General features: G+C 45.4%; 1 long non-coding RNA gene across 8 annotated transcripts in view; it reads right to left on the reverse strand.

Moving 5' to 3' along the window:
- Positions 1-9,976, reverse strand: part of LOC109562937 (uncharacterized) — a 152,409-nt gene that overhangs the window by 80,218 nt on the left and 62,215 nt on the right. The window lies entirely within an intron of this gene.

Below are 9,976 nucleotides of genomic sequence, written 5' to 3' on the forward strand. Positions count from 1 at the left end.
GCTCCACGGGGCCTGCTGCTCGTTTCCAGTGACTGCCTGGCTCTTAACGGCATTTGGGTATGTGTCCTAGATTGAAATCTGTTTTCCCAACAGGAAGACCAATATGCCCCATAACCTGTGGATCAAAGACCTGAGACGTGAGAGATCCCACCTCTCGTTATCTTAATAATTAGTTACATCTCATACAAAAGAAAACTACATAAAAACAGTAAGAAATAAGAGGCAACCAATGGCACCAGAGATCGAGTTCCAGAATTAAGGCAATGCTGGAAGTTTGTGTGCTTCCCTGGTGGTTCAGCAGTAAAAGAATCTGCCTGTCAATGCAAGAGATTTGGTTTGATCCCTGGGTTGGGAAGACCCTCTGGAGAAGGAAATGGCAACCCACTCTAGTATTCTTGCTTGGGAAATCCACGGACAGAAGAGCCTGCTGGGCTACAGTCCACAGGGTCGCAAAACAATTGGACACGACTTAGAAATTAAACAACACAAAACAAGAAGTTTGTATCCTTTGTAGGGGACAAAGGAGGCTAGAGACAAACCTGACCTGTAAGGTGGAAGTGGGGAGTCACCATTCAACAGGTATATAGTGCCAACTAAGCAAGATAAATAAGTTCTAGAGACCTGCTGTGATTGTAATTAACAATATTGTATCCTGCACTTCCCTGGTAGCTCAGTTGGTAAAGAATATGCCTGTACTTGAGGAGACCCGGGTTTGATCCCTGGGTTAGGAAAATCCTCTGGAGAAGGAAATGGCAACCCACTCCACTATTCTTGCCTAGAAAATCCCAGGGACAGAGGAACCTTGCAGACTACAGTCCATGGAGTCCCAAGAGTCGGACACAACTTAGCGACTAAACCACCACCATCATGTACTTAAACTTTGTCAAGAGGGTACATCTCCAGTTAAATGTTCTTACAAGATTCCAGAACCATGAACCTGGAGTGGGATAGACTATCATCCTTGTGAATATTGGAGCTGCCTTTTATATTCCAGAGGTGAAATAGAGGGACAAGTATGGCCTGGGGATCACAGAGCTCAATAAATGTCAATATTTAGGAATGACTTGGAGGACAAGGAAGGGGAAAGTGCATCAGTGTTACATCACAAGCCTTGTCTGAAAAGAGCAAAGGAGGGGAGGGATATCATGGCAGCTTAGAGGCCCAAGTGTGAGTCCCAGCTCAGACATGTCTTAGCTGAAGGATTTGTGCACTAATGAATTAGCCTCTGAGCCTTGATCTGTAAAATGGATGTAATAATAGCATACCACATAAGGCTGTTAGGAGAATTAGGTGTGATAATTATAAGTGCTAACAAAGCACTTAGCACAGGCCCTAGTGATGGTAGCCATGCAGAAAATACATCCTCAACTCCAGAACACTGAAGACAAGGCTTCCTCCAAGCTCTGGTTCAGAGTCTCTCATGAGGTTGCAGTCTGTTGGCAAGCCCCTTTCCTCACCAGCTTCTGACGGGGTACCTCAGCTCCTTACATGTGGACCTCATCATAGGCTGCCTGACTATCCCCACAGTATGGCAACCAGCTTCCCCTAGAGGGAGAGACCAGAAAGCAAGCCCAAGAAGGAAGCTACCATCTTCTAAAACCTAATCTCAGACATGACATTCCATCACCTTTACCATATCCTATTGGTCACACAGACTAATCCCTGGACAATGCGGTACACTGTGGAGGGAACCACACAAGAGTATGAATGCCTGAGGGGATTCTTGCGGGGCCTTTGGGCCTGGCCACTACATTTCCCCTCCTTCTTCCTTGCTTTATTTTTCTCCATACCACCTATCACCAACTAACACATCATTACCTTATCTCGCTTATCATCAGTCTCAACACAATAGAATACAAGATGATAGAGACTTCTGCTTGTTTTGCTCGCTGTTGTATCGTCAGCCCCTAGAACAGTGCTGGCATACATTCAATGGTGAATAGTGGGGCTTCATTCAATGGTGTATAGTGGGCCACCCAGCTGCACCGTTTTTACAAGAAATGAGCCTGAATCCCCTGCTAGAAAATCACTGCTCATGTGGATTTTCACTTTTTTTATTTTTTATGGTATAGATGATTTTATTTGCAAAGCAGAGGTAGAGACACAGATGTAGAGAACAAATGTATGGATAGCAAAAGGGGAAGGGCAAGGTGGAAGGAATCGGGAGGTTCGGATTGACACATATACACTATAGATATGCATAAAATAGATAACTAATGAGAACCTACTGTGTAATACAGGGAACTCTACTCAGTGCTCTGTGGTGACCCAACTTGGAAGAAAATCCAAAAAAGAGGGGAGATATATATATATCTAGCCAATTCACTTTGCTATACAGCAGAAACTAACACAACACTGTAAAGCAACTGCTGCTGCCGTTTAGTAACGAAGTCATGTCCAACTCTTTGCGAGCCATGGACTGCCGCCCACCAGGCTCTTCTGTCCTTAGGATTTCCCAGGCAAGAATACTGGAGTGGGTGACTATTTCCTTCTCCCCACTCTCACTCCTTAAAAAAACATTCTAGTACATGATTTTTACCATTTTACTTGTGAGGAAAATGAAATCCAGGAAGATTAAGGATCTTCTTGCCTGGGGTCAGCAAATGGTGCCATGGATCAAGGACTGGTCACTGTGCCCTTGACCTGCACACCTCATCTTCCAGGGCCTCCCTACAGACCTGTGCAGCATATAACCTTACGGATAAGTCACAGTCCACACAGGGTGCTTCACTCATAATTCACAATACTTCCTATAATTAACAGCCTGTTTACATTATTAATAGTTCGTATGGCTTTCACCCAGGCAGCCAAGCATTGCGGAATGAAAGATGGAGCTGAAGGGCCTGGAGGAAAGGCACCACCCAAACACTCTGACTCAATTCTCCTTTCCTGGAGAGGCTGTTTCATTTCACTCCAAAGAGAGCCTCAGGCCCAGGCTGCCCCTGCTGGTGCTTCATACTCAGGTAATGGGGAGCAGTTGTCCCCACAGATGGGACACTTCAGGATGAACCAGTTCTGAAGCACTATCCCCTCCCCCACCAAAAAAATATTACCAAGCATTTAGCAGCTTGAAAAAGAAAAAAGAAACCCCATTGTAACCCCAGTCCCAGGGCTCCGAGCTCCCTGTGCTGGACAACAGAGTCCTAAGGTGTCCTGTAGAAGGAAATGGCAACCCACTCCAGTACTCTTGCCTGGAGAATGCCATGGACAGAGGAGCCTGGTGGGCTACAGTCCACGGGGTTGCAAAGAGTCAGACATGACTGAGTGAGTGAGCACACAGCGTCCCACGGAGGGATTTGGGCTAATCTTAGAATGGCTTCCTAGGTAATCCTCTGTCTCTTCCTTCAGGCCTGGGACCATAAAAGCCCCTTTCCCCTCAACTCCTACCAAAGTATTAAAATATGTTAACAATACATACATATGCGTGTGGGACTGGAAGACTGGGATTGACATGTATATGCCACTATATATAAAATAGATAACTAATAAGACCAACTATATAACACAGGGAACTCTACTTAATACTCCTTAATGGCCTAAATGGGAAAATAATCTAAAAAAGAGTGGATATATGTATAACTGATTTACTTTGCTATATGCCGGAAACACAACACTATAAATTAACTAGACTCCAATAAAAATTTTTAAAAATTAAAAAAAAAAAACACCAATACACACACATACGTTCAATTCAGTTGATCAACCACCTCACCTCTGAAAACCAATGGAAGGACAGCAACAAAGATGCCAGTTACAGGTCCATATGGAATTCCTACCCCCTACTCTAGTGAAAGTGAAAGTCACTCAATTGTGTCCGACTCTTTGCAACCCCATGGACTATACAGTCCATGGAACTCTCCAGGCCAGATTACTGGAGTGGGTAGCCTTTCCCTTCTCCAGGGGATCTTCCCAACCCAGGGATCGAACCCAGGTCTCCCACATTGCAGGCAGAATCTTTACCAGCTGAGTCACAAGGGAAACCCACGAATACTGGAGTGGGTAGCCTTTCCCTTCTCCAGGGGATCTTCCCAACCCAGGAATTGAACCGGGGTCTCCTGCATTGCAGACAAAATCTTTACCAACTGAGCTATGTACTCTTGACTGAAAAGGCAGAGGAGAGAGAGGAGTACAGCAGAGCCGAAGTCCTCACGGAAAGCAGTGAGGGGTTGACAACAGCATCGGGTTAGAGGGCAAACAGAGGGCAATATCGTGATGGCCAAGGGTAAAGAAGGGTGGGTAGCCAGCTGCTCCCCGCCCCTCTCCAGCTAAGTCTTGTCAAGACTACCCACTCCTGGGGCCTCCCTGGTGGCTCAGCGGTAAAGAATCCATCTGCAGATGCGGGAGATACGGGTTTGATCCCTGATCCAGGAGGATCGCATGTGCTGCAGAGCAACTAAGCCTGTGCAGCAAAACTACTGAGCCTGTGCTTTAGAGCCCAGGAGATACAACTACTGAAGCCTACATGCCCGAGAGCCTGTGCCCCACAAGAGAAACCGCCGCAGTGAGAAGCCCATGCACCGCAACTAGAGAGTAGCCCCCCATAGCAACGAAGACCCAGCACAGCCAAAAATAAGTAAAATTATAAAAAAAAAAAAGAAAAAGAAAAGACAGCCCACTCCTCTGCCCTGCCTGCAGTTGTGAGGGGAGGCACCCAGATCAGCTGCTGGGCCCTGGTACTCTCATGGTCACTGATCATCTCTTTCATCCTCTTTGAAACCAGCTTTGCCTTCCTGCATGTTCTCTCTTATATTTCTCTAGGACTGCCATAACAGACCATACACTGGGTACTGAAATGACAGAAATTTATTTTCTCACAGTTCTAGAGGCCAGAAGTCCAAGATCACGGTGCCAGTGGGGTGGTTTCCTCCATGCCTTGTAGACGACAGTCCTCTTGCCACCTCACATGGTCTTTTCTCTGTGTGTATGTACCCCTGGTATTCCTTTCTCTTCTTATAAAGACATCAGTTATATTGCATTAGGACCCCACCTCTCTAATTAATCTTTAACAGATACTCAGCATATATTTGTATGAGAATTATGACTTTAGCTTTTTTTTTTAATTATTCTTTGAAAACGTATCTAAGTCCACAGTTTACATGTTTCTACTATATTAGGAGTAGCCTTTAAGGGCTGTTGTTGCATGCATGCTCAATCGCTCAGTTGTGTCCGACTCTGTGACCCTGTAACTGTAGCCTGCCAGGGATGTAGCTCTGTCCATGGGATTCTCCAGGCAAGAATACTGAAGTAGGTTGCCCCTCTGCAGGGGATCCTCCTGACCCAGGGATCGAACCTCCATCTCCTGTGCCTCCTGCATTGCAGGCAGATTCTTTACCCATTGAGCTGCTTGGGAAGCCCTAACACAAATTCAACAAGAACAACTGTCTCAGAGTGATATTTCAGATCTATTCTATGCTTCTCTCCTCTCATCCTCTCAACCAGACTCCCTTAGGAATTTTTTGTAGAGTGAGAGTCCTCTGCCTGAGGCTTTCCACATCTGTCAGATCAAGAACCAAACACTATCACACTTGTCCCCGAGGGATCCTGCAGGGACTCTTCCTCAGCAAATAGATCCAACCTCTTTTGTTCTGTCCACTGGAAGTTTCACTATTTACCATATTACTTAAATAATTCCCATGTTTTGTGTTTATTGTCAAAAACACTTTAGAATTACTGATTGATATATTTGCTGAGTATCTTATGAACTCAATCTACATAATATACAAAGTCACGTATTAGATTGCATTCCAGACCTGGGATTAGGATTCTGGCCCCATAATCAGTCTCCTGGGACAAACTGCTATTTCACATCCACCCACGCACCCTACTTACATGAAACTTTGCCCCTGGCAAATGTCAAAGAAGAACATCCTCAGTAATTTCTCTTATCAATCGATCCAAGCAAACACAATGGGCTTGCTTTTCCCCAGAGCTGAAGTCACCTCCTGGCCAGAAGTTAAGTGTTAGGCTCTGGATCAGGGCACTGAGCTGAAACCAAAGGCCCAGCAAGAATGAGTGAGAATGTGGAGATATCAGTTTTTATCCCCTGTGTGAACTGGGACAGCACTCATTTTTGGAAGGATAGAGATAGGTCTGCAAATCAGAAGAAACGCTGTCCCCAGGCAGGTGGGGCCCCTGGATGTTTTTTCCACCTGTGGCTCTCCCCTCCCCCCAGCCCCTCTCAAGGCCCTCTGGGCAGAAGGCTCTGCTGGAAGTCAGCCAACTCCTCCAGTTCTGTTGTGCTCTCAGAGGGGATAACTTCAGATCCTATGCTGTAGCTAGCAAATTCACTTTCAAACATGCCCAGTTGGAGGAGATCTGCCAAACCATCAGGGAAAGCCAGTCCTCATCCCCTCCTCCAGGCAAAACCTAGCCAGGTAATTCCAGTTCCTAAGTGACAAAGGATATCAGAGAAAGTGTTTAGACCATCAGACATCTTGGAATGTAAGTCCCAGGAGAGCAGGGATTTATATTTTGCTTATCACCATATTTCCAGCACTAGAACAGTGTGTAGGCACTCAACAAACTCTGACAGCCCAAGAGGTTCTGTGATTAGCTCAAGTTTGCCCAAGCAGGGTCAGAGTTAAGCCTAGAACTCAGAAACAAAGAAAGAAAAGAATAATTGTTGAGTCTTACTATGTGCAGGTAACCATTTCTTTAAATGTATTCCTTACTTCATCTCTTACCACACATTATGTGGTGGCTACCACTGTCATCCTCATTCTACAGAAAGCTTATCCAACAGGTCACAGAGCAGCAGTGTTCATCCATCCATTTGGCAAACAGTTACTAAGTGTCTGCTATTTACCTGGCCCCAAATCCAGCACGGGGGATACAGTAGTGAACAGGAGAGACATGGAGCTGATATTCTAGGGTGGGCAACATCCAATCAGCCAGCAAGACCCAGACTGACAATGTACTCGCCAGTTAGAATACATTCTACAAAGGAAGTCAATGGAGGGAGGTGACAGAGAGAGACGGGGTAGAGGGAAAGGTCTCCATTGGGTTGAGTGGTCTGAGAAGGGCTTTTTAAGAAGGGAACATGTAGACTGAGGACTGAAGGATGAGAAGGGTACCCCTGCGATGAGCCTGAGGAAGAGCATTCAGAAAGAAGAGCAAGTGCAAAGGCCTGAGGGACAGAAGGGCATGGCGAGTGGAAGGACCAGGAAGGGAGCAGACAGAATGGTGAAGAGGGGGCCTGGGCTGAGTTCCAGGGACAGCCAAAGGTCAGCTCCCTTTCCCCAGGAAAACCTAGGGATACTTTCCCTCTCCCAACACTTTCTTAGGATGTTTCTGGAGCTTGTTCTCTATCCAAACAAGGAAATAACCCCAGAGAAAGGAAGGCATGGAATTCAGATGGGGAATTTCAGGATGGAATTGTGTGCCCCAGCCCCTTAAGCCTAAAGAGAATCATTCCAGGTTGAAGCAGGAGGGAGGAACCTCCCTGAGAGGGGTTTCTGGGAGACAGAATGTTCCAGGGATTTCACACAATGCTGGGGAAGCTGAGGAAGGGACAAATACAGTCAAAGCAGATAACACAAGTGAAGGGGAGGCAGTTAAAACTCCATGAAAAAACATACTTAACTCTCCATGAAATACAATGTATCAAATATAAAAACTGGTTGTGGGACTTGCCCTGTGGTAAAGTGGTTGAGAATCTACCTTGCGAAGAGGGGACGTGGGCTCAATCCCTGATCAGGGAACTAAGCTCCCACATGCTACAGGGCAACTAAGTCCTTGTGCCACAAGTACTGAGCCTGTGCAGTCCGGAGCCTGGCCACCACGACCTAGAAAGTTGGTGTGCCCCCAGGAAAAGCTCCCACGTGACGTAACAAAGATCCAGTGTACTGCAACTGAGAGCTGATGCAGCCACACAAATAAGACAATGTAAACCTTAAAAAAAAAAAAGATTGTGCCATGGATAATATTTGCATAGTAATAATTTATTCAACAAATATTTATTGAGGACCTTTTCTATGCCAGACCCTTATCTGGCTCTGGGGACATATCAGGGAACAAAGGCAAGCTGCTTCCTCTCATGTAATTCATGTTCTAGTTGGGTAGACTTGTGTATTTAAAAAAGAATGAGGTTAGTTTCATCTTGCATCCTTGTTCTACAGACCAAATAAATACACCTACTGCGTTGTCTGGAAGAATGCTCACTACAGGTTTACTGTGGTTATTCCAAGGGGTGATTTCTTGCTCTCTTTTGAGTGTATTTTTTCAAATCTCCTAACATTTTATAAAGTATATAGTATTTGTGCAAAACATTAAATCACTGCTTTGTAAAGAGAAACCACACTGCTTTCTGTGTAAAGCAGAAAGCACTAGCTGGGGTGGGAGCTTAAGTCATGTTTATGACTTAAACATGAAAATCATCTCTAACCTGGTGTGCCCAATTCTCTTTTACCACCTCCCAGGACCTGGAGAAGGACAAATTTCTGGGAGACCTTAGTATTTTCTGTTCTGCTATGCTGAGTCTGTTTCCTTGACTCAAAAGATAGGGCAGGGATACCAGCTTTGTTGGGAGTTGGAGCAGGCACCCTTCTATGCCGGAACACGCTAAGCACACTGGTTGATAAGGCTGCAGCTCTCTAAGTGTATAACTGCATTCTGAGTGTGTGAGGAAGGGCCTCACTGTCAGTGCAGCGGAGTCAGGGCAAAGGTCACCAACCAACACAATTCCCTTTGCCTCAAATGGATTCTTCCAGTGTGGCTTCATGAGTGCTTCTCAGATGTAGCATCACTGCCATTTTGGACTGGATGATTCTGCGTTGTGGGTGGCCTTCCTGTTCATAATAGGATGTCTAACAGCATTCCCCGGCATATATGCAGCAGGTACTCTATAAATGGCTGCTTAGAATTAACTGAATGCAGGAGAACATCTCTCATCCAGAAAAACGCCCTGTCAGATAGCCAGTCAGATCCCATCTCCTCTACCCTATTTTTCCAGGTCCTGTGCAAATGCCACTTCCTCCACAAAGACTTCCTTGATTGCCCCCACTTCTAGTTATAAATACTCTCCCATGCAACTCTGCCACTCTTTAACATTTGTCATTGTCCTAAGTATTTATATATGTGTCTTATCCCCACTATTCACAAAGTACGAAGGTGGCCACTATCTTACCCATAAAAATGATATTCTCTAGCATGCATATTTGACATTTTCTGAAGCATATACAAAATTGAAAGAACTTTCACAATTTGTATTCCTTTGAAATATACTACCAAAGTAAAATTTTATTTTAAAATGTATTAACAATATTTCTTGTAGACTTAACAGGATCCAGGGCCTGTCCGAGAAAAAACTTTCCAGATTAACTCATTTTATCCCTACAACAACCCCGTGAAGTAGAAACGTTTCTACCCCCATAGAGAAGGCACAGAGAGGTTAATTAACTTCCCGGCTGGCTCAACGGTAAAGAATTCGCTTGCAATGAAGGAGACCCAGCTTCAATCCCTGGGTGGCAAAGATCCCCTAGAGAAGGGAATGACAGCCCACTCCAGTATTCTTGCCTGGAGAATCCCATGGACAGAGGAACCTGGAGGGCTACAGTCCAGCAGATCGCAAAGAGTCGGACATGAATGAAGCGACTTAGCACTCACTGGTCTATGAAGTGGGCAGAGGTCAGATTTTTAAACCAGGGAGGCAGTCTCCTGTCTGTACTCTCCTAGCTGCTTTAATCTATACTGGCTTTCAAGCAACCTCAAGACCTGCATCCCACTCAGTTCACAGCAGAACTGCAGCTCCCAAAGCCTTTCTGTATAGAATTCTCCACCAACGGGTCACTAAGCTGAAGTCTCCGATGTCAGGGACCTGGGTTATGCATTCACTACGTTGCCCAAGGGTTAAGCCTCGTGCTTTGCATTAAACAAGCTTTCTATTTCTGTTAAAAGCAGAGATAGAGCAATGCAGGGAAGTTCTTCCTAAAGTCTAACTTCTAGTCATTTCCCAAGCCAACAGAAAAGGGGAATCTGC

The sequence above is a fragment of the Bos indicus genome, chromosome 8 (genome assembly GCF_029378745.1).
Source record: "Bos indicus isolate NIAB-ARS_2022 breed Sahiwal x Tharparkar chromosome 8, NIAB-ARS_B.indTharparkar_mat_pri_1.0, whole genome shotgun sequence".
Taxonomy (NCBI): domain Eukaryota; kingdom Metazoa; phylum Chordata; class Mammalia; order Artiodactyla; family Bovidae; genus Bos; species Bos indicus.